This window comes from Bombus fervidus, chromosome 5, assembly GCF_041682495.2.
Source record: "Bombus fervidus isolate BK054 chromosome 5, iyBomFerv1, whole genome shotgun sequence".
Lineage (NCBI taxonomy): Eukaryota > Metazoa > Arthropoda > Insecta > Hymenoptera > Apidae > Bombus > Bombus fervidus.
The window spans coordinates 8734937-8760212 of record NC_091521.1 but is presented as its reverse complement, the minus strand read 5'-3'; the positions used below and the strand labels follow the sequence as shown (position 1 = coordinate 8760212).

The 25276-nt window shown below is 37.9% G+C and overlaps 1 protein-coding gene across 2 annotated transcripts in view; it reads right to left on the bottom strand.

Moving 5' to 3' along the window:
• The window catches only part of Neo (ZP and PAN domain-containing protein neyo), a 247092-nt gene that overhangs the window by 42567 nt on the left and 179249 nt on the right, over positions 1 to 25276 (bottom strand). The window lies entirely within an intron of this gene.

Genomic DNA, 25276 nt, shown 5'->3' with positions numbered 1-25276 from the left:
TCGTAATTGTCGTCATTTTTATAATTACCGCAGGGACGTGCAATTAGCTCAGCAGGCACTTCAGAGGCGCCACTTATCTTGAATAAGTAATTTAGTTAATTTTGGTAAATGATGATGGAGTAGCTAGAAATTGAGAATCTTTGTTTCAACCTTTCTTTTTTTATAGATTAAATTACGTGGTATTTTCTGGTGCATAATTTTCCCGGTATTCGTTTTGAAATCTATCCATGCAAGACGTAGCTTTTGGAACTTGCAACATTGTCTTCGACTTGCACACGCGAAAGTTCATCCAAGTTTTCGAAATATCTTCGGTAATGAGCGCTTTGCGAATACGTAATTTCCGTATTCCCCTGACTTTGTAAGAGGAATACAGTTCGCCGGTCGCTCGAACGTCCCTCGAGGGAAAAATTCTCGTCAACCGACTTCTCGCCTCCGACAACGTTTCACACCTATCGCGTTTCAACTGGAAACCAACTAAAATTGAGGGATTTCTTTCTCCACGGAAATCCTACTGTGACTTGATTGTCCGGCCTGCGATTTCTGTTTCGATTGTTGCCAACTTGAACGATTTTCCAACGGAGAAAATGGTTTCATAGAAATATTCTTCGTGTCTTTGTGCAATTTCCGTATTTATATGCCGAAGTAGAAATATTTTATCCTTTTAATTTCTGCTTTAAGAAATGTTTATAAAATCATTTACATTTACGCTTCAGCGTGAAATGTTTTATGATTAGACTTACTCAGTGTATTGACATCTTGCTAGAACGAATTAAGAAACGATAGTCATTTAGTTTACGAAAGTCTTAGGACGAAATTACATCAGTAATTGGAAAATCTTTAATTTTATCATTGTTGAAAAGATTCTATGTATTGTACTACGTACTCTCCTTAATAAGTATAATAAATTATGCTCAAATATTATCTAAATTCAATTAATACAACATCAATCAATACAAAAGTAAAAAAATCGAATCTAACATTTTTGTTATAATATTTGAAATTTAAAGAATATACGAAGAATGTTGTAACTAGTTGCACCATGATATTACTTAATATTGCTATGAAATCAATATTTTTCCCAGAAAAGTAAATGTATAAATTGAAATTGTATGATCGTGTCTTCATCAAGAACTGTTTCGTCTCAATCAGCACATTTAAGGTTTCGAATCAATGAAAAAGGGAATGAAATGAGAGAATGCAACGAGCGCTAGTGGAATCAAAGGAACGTTAGCCTTTTAATACCGCTTCCTCATCCTCCGCTACTATCAATAACATTTCACCGCAAAATATTAAAATCAGAATTTCATATCCTTTGAGTAGTCTTGGTCACCAAAGAAAAATAATCAGACGAGCAATTTATGAAAGATTGTTTCCTTTCCAAACGTATTATATAATTCTTCATTTGCTAGTAATTAAAACGAAGGAAGAATCGTCGTCTAGCGAAGAAAATTTTACGCTCGATTCGTGCACATAAATACATCCTTTTTATTCTAAAAAAAAAAGTACTGTTCAAGTTCCTTCGCGTGACAAATTAAATAAATCTGAGACCTGCGTGTAACTAATAATTATCCGTTATATAAAAGAATTATCCAAGCGAAAAGTGAAATGAAGGAGCTCTACATATTTAAATCGTTGTTAGGTTTCATTTTATAAATGAACGATAGCGAGCTAAAGAATGGTGTATCGATTGATGTTATCTTTTACTGCTTAATAGCTAGTCGAATTAATTTTTAGCAATGTATCTATAAATGGGATCCAAGGTTAGGTTATACATAAATGGTTGAATCTCATTATCACGTACCACCATCTAGCTCAAAGGAAACCGTGAATTAAGTTTAATTTCAGGGTCCGGGTTAACTGGTTCGGAAAGGGAATCAGGTATTTCGGGTAATTAGGATCAGAGCCACACCTCCTATAGAGAGCAATAAAAATGTTTAATCGATTCACCGTGATAAAATCGATTTTAGAGCAGAAGTTCCGCCCCGAGGAATAAAAATAACGGCGTTGCTTCGACCAAACCAATAAATACACTACGCCTCGAACGCGTTGCGTGTACGAAACTCATCAATTTTATAGTTTCTGTTGTTTATCCAGGTAATCGTGGCGTGTGTTTTTTGTTGCAGAAGAACGTAGAAGGGATCGGTGGTTTTAACTTGTCGGAAAATCAGGCTGATACTAAACTGTACGTGCATCCGTGCACGTAGTGACGTATATCCGGATGTATTCGTTTCCATCTTGCAACATAAGCTCGAAATGTTGAGCCGTCTGTCAGCTTTGCATGGTAAAGCTCCTCTATGACACTTGCTACGCAAATACGACACTATTATTTTTCCCGTCTCCGGCCCGCCTGTTAAAAACGGTTCTCTACTTTGTTCCTGTCTTTACATGGATGTAAACACGATGTTAATATCTCCGGTTATCCCCTTCACCATCGCGAAAGTATTCCTGACGATCAAAATATACATCGCTGGAACAATAGGTCAATTGATACTTTGTTTATTGGTGTTTCGTTTAACTATATATGTATACTGAATATACTTCGAGAATATTTCGAAGTAGAAAACATAATAGTATAGATGCGCGAAAGAAGATTTTTTAATATTATAATACAAAGAAGTAAAAGTTATCGTTTGTATTGATCTTCTTATGAGTTATAAAGCAAGAAATTTAGAAAAATTAGATTTTAGAGCGATTTGCAAATTGTGGAAGGAACGAAATATCTTCAAGATATTTATTCGTATTTTTAAAAAACCCAAATCGAATCGAGTAACCTAAATAAAATGACACAAAGAATTTAGTTTTGGAAAGGAAAGGAAAGAATAATACTAATAATAGGAATAAAATACAATTTACAAATTGCGTTTCGCGAATAATATTCACCGCTTCAAAATCTTTCCCACGGAAAAACGATAGAATAAAGTAGATTTAAAACCACAAGAGCGCGCAGACGAATCGGAAGACTAGATTCATACTTTCTTTATTATCCGCGAGCATCCACTTGTGTTTCGGTATTACATTCATCGGGGAAGCTTGGTTGTACGTGTAGAAACGAACGAGAGATAGGTTGGAGGGGAAAGCGCGAATTAATTAGAGCCGCGCGCAGTGACGACTATAGAAAAAGAAGCGAAAGAAGAAAGCAGCAGTACCCAGCAGCAGCAGCGGTGCGAGGCAGTAGGGAGTGCAAAACCGATGAAAATCGCTGCTTTACGCGGATCATAAAAGTTACAAGAGGGTAGGAAACGCGTTGCACCGAGCCTTTTCTCTCCCTCTTCCCTGGGGTATATCCCTCCTTCTCTCTGTTCAAGTGGTAATACTAGCGGAGGTCAGAGAAACGGGGAACGAGCAGCGTTGGGAACAGTTTGCCAACTCGTTGAATGAGACTCGAACTCGATAGTGGCTACCTCGGCTAGTTCTAACCTGGATGACTGGTTGGCTGATTCGCTAGCACGTTTCGGTTCTTTGCCTCGCTTCGTCGATTCGCGTTTCTTCGCTTGTTTCTGCACTTTTGCATCAAACGTATATCCCCGACATAGCCTCTGATATACATCTATCCGTTTTCGCTGCTTCTTCGTATCTTCTTGTGGTGGTAGAAGAGAGCATACACAGAGAGTCTGCCGTCGTTTCGTTCGAACGGATCGGCGAATCGATGAAGGGAGGCAAAGAGGGACGCTTAGCAAGAAATAAAACGCGAGCAAGCAGAAAGGAGGGAAGCGGAGGAGATGAAGGTAAGGAAAGGGTGATAGAGAGGAACCCTGAAGGTGAACGTCGAACCCGGCAGTACAGCAATCACGGATTGTTACACATACCGGTGTCTCGTTCGCCAACATCGCCTCTGTCTCCCTCCGAAAGGCCCATTCTCTTCTTCTCATCTTCTAGCCAGCTCAGCCGTACCGAAGCTATCTAGTTGGCAGGATACATCCGTCCGTACAGTTCCGGACCACCACAATCACTAACTCAATCGCTATACACGTAGCCCGTCGTTCCACGGCGTACAACCGTGCCGCTACTACGAATACCGAGCACGAACTTTCAGTGTCCGTACCAACCGCGCGTTTTCCGCCCCCCTAAACGTTCGTTCAAACTAGAGAAAAAACTGGATGACTGGACAACCGGGACGCGAACTCGTGCTATTCTCCATTACGCCCTTTCCGAACCGACCTTAAAGAAATAGTCGTTTAGAAGAAGACGACGACCACGATCAACTACCACCGTCCAATACTGTCTTCCGGAAAGTTGTCCGATTAGAACGCGCCACGCGGGAGTGACCTGCATTTTCTGCTGACCACAGAAAGATGCTGGAATTAGGTTTATCGGCACCGTTTCGTTTGAAAGTAGGTGTTTACCGACAAACGACCAGAATGTTATCACTACCTTTCCGCAAAAATCTGTGAATCGTGATTTCAAACGTTTAAAAAAAGTCCTTGTATTGGGGTAATTTGTACGTAGTCCTCGTGTTTTTGTTTCGATCGATTAATATTAATTAGATGAATTGATCGTTTCATTCCTTTATACGATTATATTTTATAATTATAATGATTATTATGATTAAAAAACTCCATTCTATATTCTCAATTTATTTTTCCATAAGGAATCACCACTTACTCGGTTGTACCAGCAATTACTGGACGACCTTCTGTGTAACCTTCCACTCCGTATAAACTTTCGATTATAGAAACATTTACGACCTTCCAAGGTTATTCTCTTCAATTTGTGTCTTCAACTGCATATCCCGGATAATCTCAACTAATCTTGATTAAAACCGTCAATCACGCGGCACGGGGTATACGTCACGGATTGGCGTGAAAAAGAGAATTATCCCTGACACTCTCTTGCGTCACACAATTTTCATTGCGCATCCTATATTTATTAGTTAGCTTGGGGCAAATCATCGAGACTGTGCGGCACCGTCAACGTCAAGCGCCTTTGCGTCGCTGTCGTCTTTACGGCTGCTACACGCCTTTTTATCCAGTTGTACGGAAAAGGCGATGCGCAAACGTCGAGTATGCGGCTGTGCTGCTTTATTAGGTATGCATCGGGGTAGACACGGCGGAGAAAGGAGAAGAAGGTGGCGGTGGATAGAACTTCGTGATTCGCAGCCAGCGTTATTAACGTCCAAGCGCTAGAGGCGAGCCTCGATCACATCGCGTTCGTGATAAATCGCTCCGGTGGCTTCCCCCGGCCTCCTTCGCCATTATGTCTTGTACGTTTCATTACAAATTTCCTTTAGTGTCGTTAGGGTTGCACGTACGTGCATGGCCACGCATACGCCAGCATTTACCGAGTCGAGTTAGGAAAGAAAGAGAGAAGAATTTATTGTGGGACGATGCTGAACGGACAAGGTAAAAGTGAATGCTCTCTTACACAGTCCGTTGGATATTAATTCTTGCTACGAAAACGAACAGAGGAAGCAGATATTCCTATCTCTTTTTCGTTCTCATGCAAGGTGCTCCAGTAATCATCCGGTACGACCGGCAAGAGGACAATTCTACATGTGAAAATATAGTGAGAACGTCGAATAACATTTTTTCGTATGACGCTTCGTTTGTGAGAAAATTGAGTTTGAAAATTTGTCAAGTGTACTTCAGCTTAGCTAATTTAAGACTGCGCAGGAACGAATGATCCACGGGAGAGTATTGTACGTGCGGAAATAAGTCGACAACGTAGAATGAAATTTTTTCATAGGACGCTCCGTTTCTGAGAACATTAAATTTAAAAATTTATTAAATGTACGTGTATCAGGCCAATTCTCGACTAAGCGCGTTTAATTCCATTTTCTTTAAATATTATTTTCACACGTAAAATAACCTCCTGCTCACACACAGTCGATAACTAGTCTGATTCACGTATGTTAAAAATATTTTCAATTTTATCGAAAACGAGACACCGTATGAACAAATTTCATTCTATATGTTCGAATTTATTTTTGTTTTTATTTATTTGTATTTATTTCCTCGGACGAAATTAGCCCCTTTATGGATTGTATCGTGATTACTGAGACACCCTGTAGGTGTGAGCATATCGAGAACGAGGTTAACTTGAAAATTCCAAACAGGAAAACCGGAATTTTACATTAAAGCTTTCGTGGAAGACTAGACTCATGTTTATCCATAGATACTTTAGTAAAAGTTCGCCATATACGAGGAAACTTCATAATCATATTTTCCATGAGCAGATTATCTCCCTTTCAGCAACATCTTTTAGAAGAGAAGCTTTCTATAGAACCATGGATGTGATTGAAAGTGAAGGTATTTCGTGTCTTTAGGTATTGTCAATAGTTGCGAAATATATGCGGAACAAGAATTACTATGTTTAGTTATTATAAATTACGATGGTAAGGTAAAAGCACATTCAGTCGGACTTGTGAGTTATTAATTTTTGTTGAACTTACGTATTGACGTATAAATGTGCAACGTCATCCGTGCAAGAGAAACAACGGGGAAGCTCAGCTACTCTTTATTTCTCTGTGTATCGTTTTGCGAAACCAGTCGTAAACATAGATACAGATATATATATTTGAAGACAGAATAAGGCGAGTCGTCGTGGGTTTCTTCACCAAGTTGATACTTTATGTTATCTCTTTGTCTTTATGTTATAAGCAAGATTTGTTTGGGGGAATCCAATGAGCTTTTATAAGACTATATGAATGACACGTTCTTTTATAGAATTTTATATAAGACAATATTTTAACATACATTTAAAACAAACCTATTTATTCTTTTTATACGTAAGATACTTTTCTGCTTCCATCAATGGAAACATCTTGAATCCCCCTCAAAGTCTCTTTTCCTCTCTTTGACTCGATTTGTGTTTGGTCAGGCGATCGGGTCGCGAGATTCAGCGGCGTGCGTCTTCAAATAACGATTGCCGGTAAACGACCACGAGAAATAGAAAGTAAGAGTCGAACGAAAAGGATGTACGTTCCCAGGACGGTGTATCGGGATCCTAAGTCGATAGGACGATTCGTGGCGTATTTACGACGGTAGGATTCTTGCGATCGTACACTTGCTCTTTTCCTTCTTCGTGTCCTGAGACGTTTGAGTCCGCAGCGCATCGCTAATCAGCTAGTAGCCCTCTAGAAACGGTATCGTCTGCCACTACTGTATACACTTAACCAACAGCCTCGCGATGGTATTCGTGCTTGTTGTTTTCGAGCAGCAATGCCGCGTCCCTAGAAACCTCAGAAGCCCTAGTCCCGAGAGCCCAAGCAGCGGCGTCGTCATTCTATCCATACCACGACATTGCGTACACAATTATCGAAATGGTAACAGGTACCAGAGAGGAGAACCTGGTATGTAGGCTATCGACCAAATCCAGTCAAGAGACCCGACCTACAACGAGTTAGAGGGAGAAGGATGGTTAAGGGAGAGACACAGAGTGGACAAGGGTCTTCTTGCACCGCACGAAGTGGAGAGGCCTGGCTAGGTAGATTCACCCGTTTGCGTACACCCCTTGGGCTTGTCATGCGGCAGCTATCGGCCGACTGCGATCGAGAGACTGGCTGTATCCCCCAATGCCACCTTGTTCTCAGTAGCTATGTCGGATCCGACAGGCGTGTGCTCATCGCTTACCACGATGGCTTCTCTCTGTCTCCCTCCGTGTCCACCTATCCATCCATTTACCTACTCTGTATCTCTCCCTCTCTCTTTCTCTCTCTTTCTCTCTCTCTCTCTCTCTCTCTCTCTCTCGGTTCTCTGTTCTCTCAGCTTCCTACTACTCCTCTCGATGCACTTGCTTTACCATCACCAGCTCACCGACCGAACCTCGTCGCTACCCATCACTGGACTGGTAGGTTATTTCGGAGCCACGTGGGTGGCTGTCTAACGAGATATACAAGGAACACGTCCCGAAAGTGGGACAGGTAACTGGAGGACTAGCAAACTGCACTTAGATCTCTACGCTATACGAATATGCCAGGATAATCAGGGTAATGGTACTGTTATAATCGTTCCGCAAATTGGCACTTGTATCGTTTCAACGACCGTTCGATCGATAGAAGAACAATAGGCCGAAGATCGTGGCATCTCGCTTGCAAATAGATTTGACCCGATCATCGATCGATCCTTTTTGCTCTCCAGTCTGAGAGCAATAGCAAGGTTAGAGGCAAGCTTTCATTATACCTCCCACGGTATATCGGTACTCATTGTAAGCAGCGATCGTCTTTGCTTTGCATTTCGCGAGCTTATTTATAGAGATCATGCAAAACGGAAGGGAGAGACGAAGGCTGATTGCGCGTGTACGATTCGGTACGACATGTCGTGCAGTAGATGTTGTATAGCGAGCACATCGTTGGGTAACGGTGTCTTTGTCAAGGGTGTAATCGTCCCTCTTTCTCTCTGGTCGGTTCTCGGCTCCGAATATTCGTTTGCCCATGTGTTTCCTGCGAGCTAATTGCAACGCGAGCGCCGTTACTCGCCTGGTTGGATTATGCGAACGGCCAGTGCCGTTAATTTCGTGCACGGTCTTAAGTGCCCCGTCCACAGGCACGCTAAGGATGAGATCGACTGAAACACGTCCAGCGGCTACATAATTGCGTCGGCCATATATCCTTTTAATGACACATTTGCTTTCCCGTGAAATTCGAGTAATTATTTCGTGACATTAGATTGCCAGCCTTGAACCCCTTTGGCTACGTTGCAATTAGATACGTGTTTCGTAAATGCTCAGTGGAATTCGTCGAAGAGATATGTGCACTGACCTTGACCCCTAGTCGTGCCATATCCGACATGATTTATTGGCCTGAATGAATGATGATGGATTGTGTCTACAGTGCATTGTCGCTTCAGAATGGTCCTTCGTGGACAATCTAACGGTTATCATTTTATTATCTAAAGCGAAATTTTTTTTTAAAAAACTCTCGGTCGAATAAATGTTTTATACCAATATATCAATCTACATATATTGTGGAGTATGAGTAAATGTAGTACGCGATACATTAATGTGTCATTTTGGGCCTGTCTTTTTTTTCTGTGTTATTTAATGATCCAATTTTTCCTGAACCATGATACAGCAAAATCATATTCTTGGGACATTTAACTTTTACACTAAGTAATTTGCATCGAATAATTTATACTAAATATTATATATTCTATATATATTTAACGATCAAGTAAATCTACAATATGAAACAACCTCTACACAAATCTAGGAGCAAGGATAAAATTGTACTATGCTAAAAAGAAGACTAACGAACCAGTACAGTAGAATGAGGAGCTTCTTTGCAGTTCTACATATTTTCTATATTTTTGCAATCTAGAAATTCGTGTAGATTATAAAATCATCGAAAAGTCTCACCACATGTTGGTAAACAATTAACATGGAATTTCGTAGTGAAATTGAAATAGACCTACTCCATTACGTCTCTCCTCCTTTTACATGATATTTCCTACGTTGTTCCATCAAAAATATTCGCCTAAATTATTAAATCATATAAAGATCACACGAGAGATCCAACGAAAGAATCAACATCGTTTTTCGTAGGGAATTTTTAAAAACGTTGACCGATGGAAACCAATATGGACCGATTGGATAAACTCTTCTTTCGATGGCGAGCGAGTAAAGTTAATCCTCGCTTTAATTACACACCACAGATATGTCGCCTAAACGGGTCGATGTCAACCGTTGGAGGATTGTGGCTCGAAGGTGTGACCAGACTCGTTCAGGGCTGAAAGTTAGAGTGACCATCGAGTCGTCCTTTCTAATGGCAGAATACACGCGGTGGATATTCGACGACGAATAGAATCGATTATAGCCAGAGGCCTCGTGGACTGTCAATGTGTGCGCACGCGAATAAATCGTAGAAATCAGTCACGTACTTCCATCGGCCTTCGGGAATCACCGCTAAGCCCTTGATCGCAATTTAACCCCAGGGGCCGAGTAATACCGGATCGCAACGTCCGGACGATTATCCAACTCGCGAGAACTGTCTGCTTGTCCTCTGTTCAACTCCGGCCCTTTCAGCTCGATCACTGTTCAGCGTTCGTTTATGCGCTCGCGGAGTGTCGATCGAGGGATACGCTGCACGCAAGACAAAGAGTTACTCTACATATAGGTAACACGAAGCTTTCTCAAAACGAACGTACGTTCCATGATTCTATCGTACGTTAGAGTTTCGTTGAATGTTGTCGAAGGTAGATTTTTATTCAAATTTAAATACTACGAAGAAAAGATGTAAAAGAATGGTGTTCATGATGAAGGAGGTATGTTCTAAATGAAAGGTTAAGACCTATTCTTTTTTCTTACTCTGAACGCTATCGAAGCTCGACTTTTATTCAAATTTCAATTCTAAAGAAAGAAATGATCTTAATAACGAAGAGAATTCATATAGAAATTTTGTAAATGAATGGTTAAGATTTACTCTTTTTTACTACTACTATATTATCTTTGTAATATTCGTCCATTATGAGATATTTCTCAGAATTATCAGCTCGAAAAAATATTCTATTATTGTCATTTTATATAGAAGGTTGTTTTATCAATCGATGCGCAGTTAGGATTTGATAATTTTAAGTGTCACAATATACTCTTTATTTTGAAACGCATAAGGAGAAATCTGTTAGAAGTATAATATTATACTGTGGTAATATTTCGGAAATCTATTGTTAATAAAATTCTATATTCTTATAATTCATTGTAATTTGATTTTGATAATTGAGTTCTTTTACTTCAATAGGCATATATATATATCATAATTTTTTATGAACATTCAAGCTCCAAATATTATAACAATTGAACGGGATATTATGTTCTGCAAAAGGAATTCCCGTTGAACAAAAATTCCTTCACAATTTAAACCGCAGACAAGGTGTTAATTAGTAGAATGCTGTTATGTTTATGCTTTAAAATTCTTGTTCTCTAAAAGCTATGACATAAAGCAGTCAGGATGGTATATACAACTGTCGACGGGAATAGGAAGCTTCGTACAATAAGACGAAAGTAAAACGCAACGTTTTCAGCTTCATAGTGTATGTACGCGTAATTTTTATAGCGGCACAGCTGTGTAGTCCGTCAGTAAGAAAGATAGGCCTGTGGTTTCGCGGTAATAGCTATCGAATGAAGCAGAGAATTGTGTGTCCGGCAGCGATGGGTCGGAGAGCAATGTAAGATAGATCGACGGCTGCAAGAGAAACGTACGGCAATGAAGGAATGAAAAGAAACGACTCCTAGATGTAGAACTATTTTCCTTGAGCCATTCGAAGTAGAACATATTTGAGATATAATACAGCTATTAGAATACAAGGCTTTTATCATTACATGATATATCTTGTCTCTTATTTCATTGCAATCAAAATCACTTTTCTATTTTTATTTAATAGGTTGATACAAATTTTTGTTATAGATGTTTTAAAAACTCTTCTAAAATTTAGAAAAACAACATTTTAGTCTTGGATGAGAACTAACTAAAACTAAGTGATAAGAAATTAATTAAATTAATTAATTTTATTTCTATTTTCTGTTGCATTAAATAGGATTTCGTACTTTGAAGCACTTTAAATATATATTGATAGCTTAACGTATTTTTATCAATTATCGTCAATGTTAATCGTTCAAAGAGTCATTTATTTTAAAACCCGTGCTGGCAAAGTGAGATGATAGTATAAAATCCAGACAACTTTTTCCCCCCGTATGTCGGACTGATTGTTTTTCAGTGACACATTGTCGATTCAAAGTCTTTTGTCCCAGGCTTTTCGACAGGAAAACGAAGCGTATCGCGTGCTTCGATTTACAGAGAAGTTGAGTGTAGTTGTTGGAATCGATTCGCGAGCGTTCGGGTGGATTGCACGCAATTGCTAGGGATTCGGAACAATTTCCTGATAATGGTTTAGTACGTCTATAGCGAAAAATGCCTTCCGATCTAATCAAAGTTGAAAAAGGGATTTTCGAGTCTCAACGATAATGACCGCGTACGAATAATATATCAGATTTCCCTATCGATAAGAACATTTTAATGAAAGTTTCGATGTTATAGTATTCGTTGCTACGTCACAAGTTATCATCTATGTATCACGCAGGTTTTCGTAGCGAATAATCGCCGATCAATACAGTTTCCATATAAGTTACTACGTATATTCTGGACCATAACGTAGTATATATATGTTGCGAGTTACCGAAGGAATTAAACAACTTTACCAGATGATTGATTGCTTGATGCTCGCCGATGTTAAAACTTTCTCGCAGCAAGTATGCCACCCACATAGTAGCTGATCCTTATCTATTTCATACTTCCTTCTATCTTTATTCTTAGCCGGCGATGCTAATCAATTTCTCTCTATGTAATTATTCATTTTGTAAGCGTTGTCGTCAATAACAGATGTTTAATTTATAAACCTATAACTAACGCTGGCTTCGTTTCAATAAACTTAATAAATTGTTGTTTTAATTAATTCGATGGTTCTCTCATTGCACTTTGATTCACGCCCTCTCTACTAATTTTTTCCTGCTTCGTTTTTATTCTTCTTGATCCTTTTTCGATTCAGGACACCTGCTTTGCCGCATGTCGTACCAGTTAGTTATTAGTATTCGCCCGAGTAATTGCTACGTCCCTGGTTCATCGAGACCCTCTTTCAATATACGTTTTATTCTTCAATCCTTCGGATCACATCCTCGGGCTGCAATTAAAACGTCAGTCTTCGCTGATCAAATTACTATATACGTGCACGTGTTTCCCGAGCAATCCTTAACTCATTAAATTCCTCGACAGGCTAACCACTTTGTGATAATCTGTCTTTTTTCGCGAATTAAATCGCCGTACCTTGGTAATTATAGTGTCAGCTTTTCGCAACTTTCTTGCACGCCGAGTGTCCGCGAATTTCGTGCGCCAACAAAAACACGACGCGTTTCTTTTCCTGTTCTTATCTACATCTTCGCACGATTTTCTTTTATATTGTTGTATAGGGTTTTACAAAATTCTCAGAATCCCTTGCACTCGTCTCAGATTATTTTGTCATACTGAATTTATGGAATTTTTTAAACAGAAATTTTAGAGATTCGCAACGATGCAGTTTTGGGCACTTGAACGATGTTTTGTGAAGTATGTGAATACAAATTTCTTATTTTCATATACTTTTTACCATTTATTCGTCATTTATCTCTATTCGTTTGTCTATTTCTATATGAGATTTAAGAAACGTTTAAAGGCAATGTATTTCGATAGAAATAGAATTTTATTGTATCCTTCATTTTCCCAGGTTTTCCTAGGAATTTCCCTTTCTTTTCGAACGCATCTGTTGTCAAGAATGCTACAAATTTTCCAATCACCTTAACGAAGAATCTTCTATTTCTAATTTGAAGTTTTTCTTTATTTCATAGAAAGTAAAGGAATAAATTTTCTCGTTTTTCTTCGATCAAAATGAAACAATCCCGATGCTTAACCTCCCGCAAGAATGTATTTTTTCCTGAAATTATAGAAATTAGTCACTTCCATTATCGTGAGAATATTCAACGGCATTGCATAAGAGGATTACACACGAAGCTCGTACGTAATTCGAAGCCAAGATTTATGCAATCAAGATGGCTCAACACTTTTGCACGATGTTGTATACGCCCGTAGCTATAAGCCACCAGAGAAAATGGTGGAGCACGAACATCTAACTCAGGCTTTGCGATAATTGCTCATTGCACGCTACGTAGAAATGCCGTTTATTCATCTTTCTTCATCTCGACCATAGAAGTGTTTGATTCCAATTCCTGATATCGCGAGACCGGATGTTCGGGATGTTTTAAGAAAAGAATCGCCTTTCTGTTCGGTGGACAAAGTTCACGGCTTTGTTTTCAATCGACAGCTATCTGCAGCGTCCGGTCACGCAGCTACACGACTAGGAACGAACAGAGAAAAAGTGGCTGGACGAGAGGCTAGCTCGCGGAACGGTCTCTTTACCCGCTATATTTATTTACTTGTTGACGTCCCTTAGTTACTGATAAATAATTTGATGTGTAGAAGTACAGCGAATAATATTGAATAGTATGGTTCGTGAAGAAAGTATGTAATTGAATTTGAAGAGACGATTTTAATTAAGTTGAATCAATGAGTTGTAAAGCATGTCTACACGAAATGCATTGAGTACTTTTTAACTAAACTTTAAATCTAATGGGAACTTGTGTTTGTTATTTAAAGTGAATGTATGCAGCACTTGTTTATTCTCTCTCGTGAAAATTTTTCTAAACTGTGTTTGTAGAGGATGAATGTATCACAAAATATACGAATATTTTTCTTGATTAGAAATAAGAAATTAGATAAATAAATTTATAATGCTTCGCTTTATAGAAAACGATCTGGTCATTGAGAATATTAATTCATTTATAATTATCGTTGAAATAGGTTGTTCCCTTAACTTATCAAGCAGAACGTTGTTCGATTATGAAAATATATTACGATTTTAATCACTGCCTTTTATTGTAATGTAGAATCTAGGAACTAACAGTTATTGTAAATAAATTAGTTGGGAGAATCGTATAGTAGTAAAATACAATGAAATACTGATAAGTATATAAATAATTTAAAAAATATAAATGCAGGCATTTATGAGTATGTAACTTCTAAATTACATTAGAAAGTTACTTATTGTAAATACTAGATTTTATAATTATTTATTTTAACAATTTTATGTGCCATATAGCTGTTTATAAATATTTTATTAAAAAGAAAAGAAGTGTTATACTTAAAATTATAAATGTACGTGTATAGAGTACTTTAATGAGATAACGAATGAATGGATTGTCGTGGAGAATATCGGGAGAATCGCTGTGAATGCTAATCGTCCAGTATGGTTCAGTGGCAATGACGAGCAACGGTATTCGTTGTGAACTGAAATTACGACCGATAATCGGCGAAGTGCTCTACAAAGTGTACTTCACGAGTCGCGAGCCGAGTTAGCTTTCGAACAAATGGAATTATACATTGCGATGATAAGCTTTGTACGCAAATAGCATTATCGACGAATTATTGAGATTGCCTCTCTTTGTGCCCGGAAATTAATCCGGGTTTCACTCTTGAAATGCGCATCGTTACAATTATTGATCAAGATCGGGGCTTTTCCTCGTCTACCATCTATATAATTCTGCAAATAAAACGATTACTTATTTTTGCTTTCTCCAACTGAACTCGCTATTTAGTCCTCTCGTACCTTAATTTCTTTTTTGCTGACGTTGCAAACTTCTACAATGGATTTACGTACGTATACTCATCTTAAAGGTCTTAGAATTCGCGTTGTACTTTCCATAAATTCCGAAAGCACTATTAAAAATATGAAGAAATATTTCATTTTGTACTTCAGACGATGAAGAAAATATATTAGAATAATTTTAGTAAAATGTAATTGCAGTCCCTATTTATTCAACAAGATTAATTATTTTTTTCCAATTAAAAATCAACTAAATACACTAATAACACACATGCTAGTAAGTTTCTTCATTTTATAAGATGTTCATAATATAGTTATACGTATTTATCTAACACAGGTTTTCTTCTTAAAATATCTAGAGAGTTACCAGACTGACATATCAAGATGAAAGTAAATGAATTAATCTTTGGTCCATCGATGGACCTTGTCTATTTCCAAGAGAGCCTTTTTTCTTGTCGGTGCACTTCGCTTTCATACTTTTCAATCCTCTTGGTTCCCTTCTGCGAGCTCCTTTCTTCTCTCCTCTTCGCCACACATCTACAGAAGATTTCTCAAGGGAGCTCCTTGACTCCGGGATTGTTGGCGCCTCTGAGTAGTTCACCGGTACACTCTACCAAGAGGTATCTCGCCCAAGTTGGCAGTCGTTCAAGCGCGCGGAGCACAAGATCAGCCACTGAACCGCTGCCCGCTTCCCCGAACAATGAATTTCGCACTTATAATTGGATGTGTCGCTGTTACGGGCAGTGCTCTTAATGGTAAGTGCACAGGAAGCTCAGGCCGAGAAGAGTAACCTACTTTCAGGGGAAACAGAGGAAATTGTAGTCCAACTAGAGCGCAATAACTGTCACCGGGAACGTGCTGTTACTGCTTAATGCGTCGAACACGTGTTTCGACAAACATCGAACTGAACTGGATCAACCAGCACGCTATTAACACCAATTCAAAACTTATTGCTGCTCGATGTCTCCTCATATTTTTCGATTTAAATATATACAACGTATTGTTCTTTTAAAGTATTGGAACTTCCTGATTGGAGTAATAGACATTTATTAGTTTCACTATCATTGGTACAGTAGGTGGTTCCTATATTTGAAACATTTTATTTAGATTTCTCCTCGTCTCATATAATGTTTCATTTTGAGTTTTATAACATGGTCTAATGTAGATTGATTTATTCCTAATTGTAATAGTTCCATGTATTTTTCATTCGAAGTACGTATCTGTGATAATACATTTCTATTCCTAAACATCGCGGGATTTCATGTCTGGCCACGAATGACTGATTCTACTTACGAATCTTCAATTAACTTTCAATAGTTTTGAATAGGACAAATTAAAAGGACTCGTTGACTTTAACGAAGAACATCGGAATAATTGAAAGAATTTCAACCACATAAAAGTTAAGCTATATTCTGTTTATGAAAATACACAGTTTTTTTTTCTTGTACTTAATAATTTCATCCTTACAATGTAATACGTAGTGTATGTAGGTATGAATTTATATCTTCAGTTCATACCTTTAATTTTAATATATCGTCAGTGCATCTGTATAATAGTATGTTCGATTTATATCATCAATTCATTCGTAATGATATATTCAACAAACTTGGGAGTTTCTTTCGGATTACCATATGGAAATTAATATATTTTTACCTATGCAGTGTATTCTATTATTCGGAATTTAGTTTTTATTTCATAACGAGTCCTTCTAGCAGTCGTGTAGAAACTAAATACGAATACACTAAGGACGTGCAATTTCTTCATAATAAAATCCCTCAATCGAAACTGGCACGAAAGAACAATTCTACTTTAATGCCGTGACATTAGTGAGAATCGCGAGGACCGAAGACAAAAATATTCGTGGAAAATTTGCATGGCAAAGCAACCTGAAAACTAACGCAGTCTGTCTGTCTATCTGTCTCTCTCTCTCTCTCTTTTTCTCTTTCTATGTGCCGTGAAGTTCTCCTCCATCGAGCATTCGCTTCCTTCCAGCGGAAACGTGCACGTCGCGTCCACTCCCGAATTCAACGATATAGCGTGAATTTCCAAGCGTTCACGAACACCGTAGTGCACCGGAAGCGTTCGTTGCGCAGCTCTCGCATAATTCGCTGGCGTCGTTCTTCCTGAATATGGTATAGTTGAAAAGATAGAAGGTATCATAGGTTTTTGCATGAGGCGAACATTTTCACAAAGTCAATTCGTCACAGTTTTCTTCTAAGTCACCCCACGGTAACTAGCTGCGTGGCAGCTCTCCGTTACAGAAACGCTACTTCATTTGTATATTCATTTATCGTCTAGTACACTTGACGTCGTTTCGTTTGAAAACGTAAACGTTCTTTTCTACGCTACGAGAAACCAGTATAAAACCGTATAGACACCATAAATATGTAGTCTGTCAAAAGTCAAATTGGTCATTTTGTTAACTTCTTAATTGCATTACATAGGAAGACAATTAATATTCAATTCGCAAGAAACAAATGATTAGAAATGTTTCTAACGTTATCACTCTTCTGCAGTTCTCAGTTTATCAAAAAATTGGAAAGAGATGACAGTTTATTTTATCGTTAATTCGAGTACTATTTGAACGTCTCAATTCTGTTTCATTTATTTTATGTTCGTTATGAAAACCTTTTATAAATACAATTCTGAGTACACAATTTGATTCACAAATTAAAAGATTCCAAGCCTAGAACTTTAAGCATACAGCTTGGAACAGGGTCCCATATATTCTATATTCGGTTGCTCTCGCAACGAACCGCAACGCATTCGCAACACGTAAGCACAATACGTCCTCCGTCTAGAATCCGTTGAAAATCGTAATTTGTCCGCTCGAGAAACTCGATCAGGAGCAACATCGGACAACGTGCTGCTCGGTAAATGTACCGGTAACGGGCTATTAGATTTTCTAGCGCGATTAAACCCTCTCCGATGTTGGTGTTCTTTGAAAGTACACGGAGGGCGAATATCTAGAACTGGATAAGTAGAATTTTCGCGGCTCGGCGAATTTTCGTCTAAAACTCTTTCGCGCTACAAGTTAATGGCTTTTTGCGCGTTCTTCCTAAGCTGTATCTCCGGTGAAATTTCGGCTGGCAACGAACTTTCAACTTTTTATCTCGTCGCGACGTGGCTGAAACTGAATTCAACTTTCCTCTGCCCGCTTATACTCCCTCTTTTTCTCTCCTTTGCCTCGTCTTCTCCCATCTACTCTTTTAGGTTATACGCGTCGACGCGACGTTGATATACGGAGTAACGCTACCGCGTTTCTTTCCGGCTGAACCTAACCCGAGAGTGTACACAGAGAGACGTTACGTGAATGCACGTACCTTAAGAATACCTGGCCGATTCAGTGCACCAACACATCGATACGATTTACCGGTAGGTGAATGTGCCTACACCGAAGCTTAACTCGATTCGCTAGCAATCCTCTCATTAGAGAAGGGACCTCATTATACGGCTGCGCGCCGCTGGTCCTTGCTACGATTATATTACATTATTGTAATTGATTGCAGCACATGTAACTGCGGCGTGATTCTTAAACAATAAACTCATTACCCGGTAACAAGGAACGCCGATACGGCGTGCCGCCAGTAATAACCTATCTCTCCTGTTGCTAGATCCTGGGCGCAGGCCTGTGCGCGCGTACAATGATCCTCCAACGATCGATTCGTTTTTGATCGATCCCTCGACCGATCTCAACGGTCGTAAAACCTCGTGCACAACAACCGTCAGTTCGTTCTCGTTCCATCTTACACAGCTATAACCCTTTCTCTTTCTCTTGCTTTCTCTTTTGCAAGAGCTATTGCTCTTTTTTTATATTCCTCTCTCTCTCTTTCTCTCTCACTCTCGCTCTCGCTCTTCTCGTTCTATTACGTCCTCTACCTTTCGTCGTTGGCTCAAACACTCCAGAACGAAGCGCATCACCGCTCGGAGTTTATCCGATCTTTACCATTTGCTCGTAACAAATCGCCAACATTTCGAAAGCGGAGAACCGCGTTGAATCTGCCTCTGCGAGTTCCACGCTTCGTTGCGTTATTTGTACACTTCCAGCATATACCGGATCCAGGGGTTTGCCGCGGATCTTGTCACGAGATTGAATGATTAAACCCATCCATTTTCTTTGTTGTGATCCTTTGAGTCGGGCCGATGATAAATTGAAACGAGAGGATAATAATTAACATTAGTTACTGTTGAAAGCTGCGCTCTAAAAATCGATTTCGATGGTTTGTTTAAATGAAAATTTCTTGGCTGTTTTGTGTTTTTCAACAAAATTAGAAGAATTGGAAGATTTCTATTACTGTTTCCAAAATTATTATCATATCATCATTATCGCGTTTTACAGAAATATGAAATTATTTAAACAATCGAGAAATCACGAGCTTTAGTTTGTTATACTGTTATCATGCTATAATTTGTGATCGCATATATCCCAGGTAAATTGTGAATTTTATACACTTGCTATTCGATCTGTGCCAATGTTTTCCTTAAACAATGAATTTTTTGTTCATTAAAAAAACATAAGGATATAAAAATTTGAGGATCTTGTTTGTTGAGATTGACTGCTAGAGGAACGAATGGATGAATTTGTAATAGAAAAATTTATTGAAATAAGTATAGGTAGAATGTATGCTGATCCAGATCCTCACTCTTACACTGTTACAATACAATAGGAAATCATTATAGGGAGCACGTTCATATATTTATAACAGAAGACATTACCAAAAAAGTTAACCTTGTAGCTCTAGCTGAAGGCAACAAGAAACAGCAATAGAATCTACTTATAGCTTTTTTGCTTCTAGACCTTGTAACCTAAAGGAATTTATATTCAAGGGCACAATAATATGCACCTCTCCTTATTTCGAATCTTTTTATTTCACTAAATTCTATTCTCTCCGTAACAGCAGTTTCCAGGTCACGGATATACAAAAGAAAAAGTGTTAAGTTTTTCTTAAAGTAATTACTTCAACATTGTTAAAGTTAGACGAGATTAACCCCTCACTGATATCCCTTGTATTAGGATACTTAATTTTAAGACATTGTCGTAGTGCTAACAAAAATTCGAAATATTTTGTCTAACACATATTCCTGTAAAGTATTCGAGTACTTTCGTAGTCCGACGAATATTCTTGAAAGAAAATATAATATATCGATTAGTTCGAACGGCGAGTCATACATCACGAGTAATGTCGTGAATGCTTCTTTTGATCCAGCGCGGTTCGAAATTACAGTGGGTAGAATTTCGCTGGCGTAGCAAAATGTAACAGATCCGGCGGGATCCGTGCTTGAAAATCGAGGCAATCATGCGGGAGAAGCCGGAACACGATGCTAGTCAGAACCGCGGACGCCTAATCAGCCGATTGCGCCGAGGAAATACCGTTCCTATGGAATGTTAATGCGATCTACACCGACGATCCTTAGAAACCGCGGGGCTCGATTCTCAACCGAGGCCAAGTTAAGCGCCAAGACGACCCACTTCACCGCCGCACGCACGTATCGTTGCGCAATAACGCCGTTCTGGTGGCTTACCTTCGATTATCCACAAACACCGACCATCAAACACTCTTGGACGAGGGCCTTTTCCATGTCTAAGGGTCTTTCTAGTTTTAATGGAGACGTTCGCTTCCTCCTCATTATCTCTTCCGCGTTTCGAGCGGCGAGCGTGATACCAAACCAAACCCTCGTGTTTCTACAGATCCTTACATCATGCCTTTTCTCGTAAACATATAACGTTCGAGACAATAAATTTTCTCTTTCTTTCTCTCTTTCTCTTTTGTGAATATTTTATAATACTTTAAATTGAGAATGGATCTTTAGTGGAATTTTAATTGACAACTCGATTTTTACGAAATTTCGTATTTAAGTTTTTGAAGATAAATTGTTTATCTTAAACAGGAAATTATAGTTCTTAGATAGGAGATCGCGAAGATGCTTTATTGTCAGTATCAAAAGATTTTGATGTGTAGCTACTTGATATACGAATTTGTACATTTTTTTTACTTTAGATAAAGTGCTATATTTCGTAGATAGGGAATTATTATACATTTTCTGATGTTACATGCATCGTGTATCAAACCTAATCAGTTCTTATCTATAACTTTAAATCTACACCCATATATAAGTATACCTTTATATATACAATAATGACTTTAAGATAACACGAAGGATCTTGCGAACGAGCTTTAAAATACCTCGCGAACATGGAAATAAAACTACGGGAGGGAAGGTTCCATTTATATTTTCCTATAGCAAGAAAGCGGAAGACGATTTGATACACGGCTGAACAAACTGAAATTCCGGAATGATAGAGTCAGGTCCGCGAACCACGTACGAGTCTTCAATCCGGAACTTCATTCGTTCTTGTGGAGATCAAGTCCTTGCTCCCCTTTCCACGGTTTCCGAGATACGAACGCATAGCTATGCCACTTTTGATATGGTTCCGGCTGGGCAAGGACCTCTCGACCCTGCCTCGGGTCGAAGCTTCGCTTCGAGGGTCGTCGCGAGACGACCAGATGGCAGAGACCTTTCGCTTAGGTGCTTTCAAGGTGTGCACGTGCACGTTCAATCTTGCTCACGAATGCGAAGCTTGACGCGTCGGCGTGATATCGCATAAACGCGCGTTCCATCGTCGGTTTCTATCGAAATCGGAAGAAACTCCCTTCTTCCGCATGCTTATCGGACCCCGATATTTCACACGGCTAATAGATTAAAATTCCTCGAATCACCGTCTTAATTATCGGATTGACTGTAAAAGGACTATTGAGGGTAAAATTCCTGATTAACTTAAAACGATATTAGGTTGTCCGAGAAGTTTCTTTCGTTTTATAAAGAAATAATAGGAGCACAATATTTTTTTATTTTATATTAGTTTATTGAATTGTGCACGAATATAATAATAGAAATAGAACGAAATGGATCATACCTAATTCAATAAAATAATATAAAACAGAAGTTGTTGTTCATCTACTATCACCTTATGAAGCGAAAGCAAGTTTTCGAACAACCTAATGTTATATATTGGCGCATCTGAATCATCTCTTGAGTCACAATCTCTTCTTATTATATAATGATTTTATTATTAGTAGATCACAGATATTTATCCAAATTCATATTCTTTACGAATATAGAGAATTAGAATGAATTTGATAGATAGAGAATTTTTCTATTTAATAAATATTATATTTTAGATACTTTTACATGTCTATACATTCTACGAATTCTTGTATCTCTCAATTTTCTAAAAATATATAAAGATATGCAGTTTAATTATTACAATTAATTTAAAATAATTTCTCCGAAGTATTTCTCATCGTTTCAAAATTTCCAATCCCCAGAATGTAGCAATATATTCTGACTTTTAAAATCAAAATTATTTGTCACTTAGCCCCAACACAGTACGTATAGTATATATACACTATGATAAATCCCTTGGCGCAAACTATACTGCATTGTAATGTTCAGATGTACCAGTATAAATTTCCTAGTAGCAGGACCGTGACAAACGCCCCCGTATAAAGGTTAATTAATAACTAACCATGTCATAATCATGACAGGTAACAACTGGCTGCAAACGAGCCACAGACAGCCAACCACTAAACGTATGACAACCGATGATCCACTGAACATCCAATAGAATTTCCTATCAATGTCAAATGCGAATACGACAGTCGAAATTTTTTAGAAGCATGTTTCTTTTTCTTCATTATATTGCAAGAGAAACATAACATTAAGGGGAAATTCTTGTGTGTAAACGCAGCATTCAATCAAAAGCATTTAGAACCTCTAAACTGTACACCTTAGATTCCTAACATTGCGGATTGTGACACATAAATTTTAATTTTATGGTCTAATAGAAACGAATCTTTTCATATATTCAGGAGAAAGAATATCCTTTTTCTCGTGTTATTATCTAAATGCCACTTATATGAAAATAATTCAAGTAAAACATATTGGGAATATGATTCTAAAACAATTGGAGAATTATTTAAATTATGAAATACCTTTTATTGTAAGCAGAAGAGAATGTTCGACTAAAAATGCATGAAATTGCAATACAATTATCGAGCATCAATTTTGTTGTACCCTTAGATTTGCTTCAGGAATTATATCTGGGATATTCTCACTTTTTAAGCAACAAAGGTTTCAAAAATTCTGTCTTCGCTATCTATTTAATTTCAAATATTTATGTCAGAGGAGAATAGACTATTTGAAAAAGAGAATTAAAGATGCGATCGTTTTGCGTCAAAGGACATTCGTGCGCTCCTATGGCTGAAAAAATCCGATTAGTAAAATGAGACGATGGTATATAATTGAAACGCTGGAATATTCTCTTTGTTCCGTCTTTCCACTCTTTTCTTTTTCATTACCATCTTCCACACTAAAATATTTCTAACTTCAAAAACCGTTTAGGATTACATGTTTCGCAAATATTTGCGTAAAAGCTACGGGTCTTTTTGTGCCTTAAGTGTAAGAATACCGACGCGTATGAATGAATAATATTCATGTAAAACGGATAACTATAAACCGTATAACTAAAAAAAGATCGTGCTTTTTGTTGATATGGAGAAAAAGATATCCCAGGTAACTATTTTCGGAAAGCTTTGCTTCAAATATAAAGAAATAAAGACAAAATATGTTTAATCTAAATGGTAAATTTTTAATCGTGGAATAGTTGAGAACACGCGTTTTTTCCTTCGAAATATTTAAACATTAGACAAAGATTTGAAATTCATTTAAAAAGTATTTTAGTAGAGAGTAGGAATTGTCCAAAAATCTTTACTTATAAGTTTCTGAATAGTAAAGGTAATGTCAATTCGTAATGTCAAAAAATTCTTTTATTTGTTACCTAGAAACTAACTTCGTCAAAAATCGTATAAAAATTACTGTGAGGAACATTTTCAGGATATAATTAATCTACTTACAAACTTACAACCAAACAATTAGTTAATTTCAATTAAATTTAGATTCTGATTTAAACTTCATTTTATTCAAATATAATGAAGAATTTCTTGAATCCTGCACGCATTATCGTCGTTTGCAACGATACGAAGATAACGGAGCTGCAAAATCGCGAATTCTTATCTAACTGCTGAGGCACCTGATTTTCTTAACTCAACCTACACCGATCACCCCTTTATGGGCAACTATAATGAGAAGGTTTTAACATGCATTACTGCATCTACTTACGCAATTTCCGATAATCTTTGGAATAAAATCAACGAGATCTTATGACATGTATGTATATACTTAACCGGCTGGTAACTACCCGAGCCAATATCTAAACCCTTGTATTCAAAGATGAATGCGGAAGAAAAGTCGATCCGACTGACGGTAACGAGCTCGACTACAAATTAGACCGAATGATCATTATAACGATCGAGATCCCGCCAATTTTTCTAAAACCGACGCATATATCATCGATATATAATTGCAGTTGTAGCATAGCCACGATATGCCAAATTTTATTTCTCCCTTTTTCGTGGTATTTTCTATGCGGAGAGGAGAAAACGCAGTGACGTGGGCATAATTAGTCCGGCCACGATCAAAGCGTTCCTCTAATGCCTTCGAGCGAACGCAAAGTGACAACAATGAAAAACAGTGCGCGTGCAGACGCGGGAATGTAGCGCGATAAAATATTTAGCGAGAAAAATATTTAAACAAAATCGACGTTCTGCGTTGGCTGGCGCACGGGGGCAGAGGAGTCGTATCGTGGATACAAAACGTATTTGCGCATAATCTTATTATCTAATAAAACCCCGTCTTTTTTATCAGACTCTATATACGCTTCATTTTCACAGTACCGAATTTTTCATATTGCAGGATAGTAGTTTGTAGTCCTGTTATTAATATTGTAGAATGAATATATAAAATGATGTTCGTGATATAACGAGCAGATATTGGGTAAAAGAAACATAATTCGCTAGAAACAGCAAGTAAATTACTAAAATCGCGAAAAATTCATGAAATCGATAGAAATAATTAAATGTTGCTATAGGAGGGTTTATTCTCTCTCGTTCACTTTCAGAAGTCACGAGTGGCAAAGAAAGAAAATGTTGCCCCTATATTTCGTTCCATCCTATAACACTAACTAACTTATAACACTAACACATACAACAAATACTTTTTATAGAGAAAATCCAGTGAAATGACAAACAGACGAGGAATCT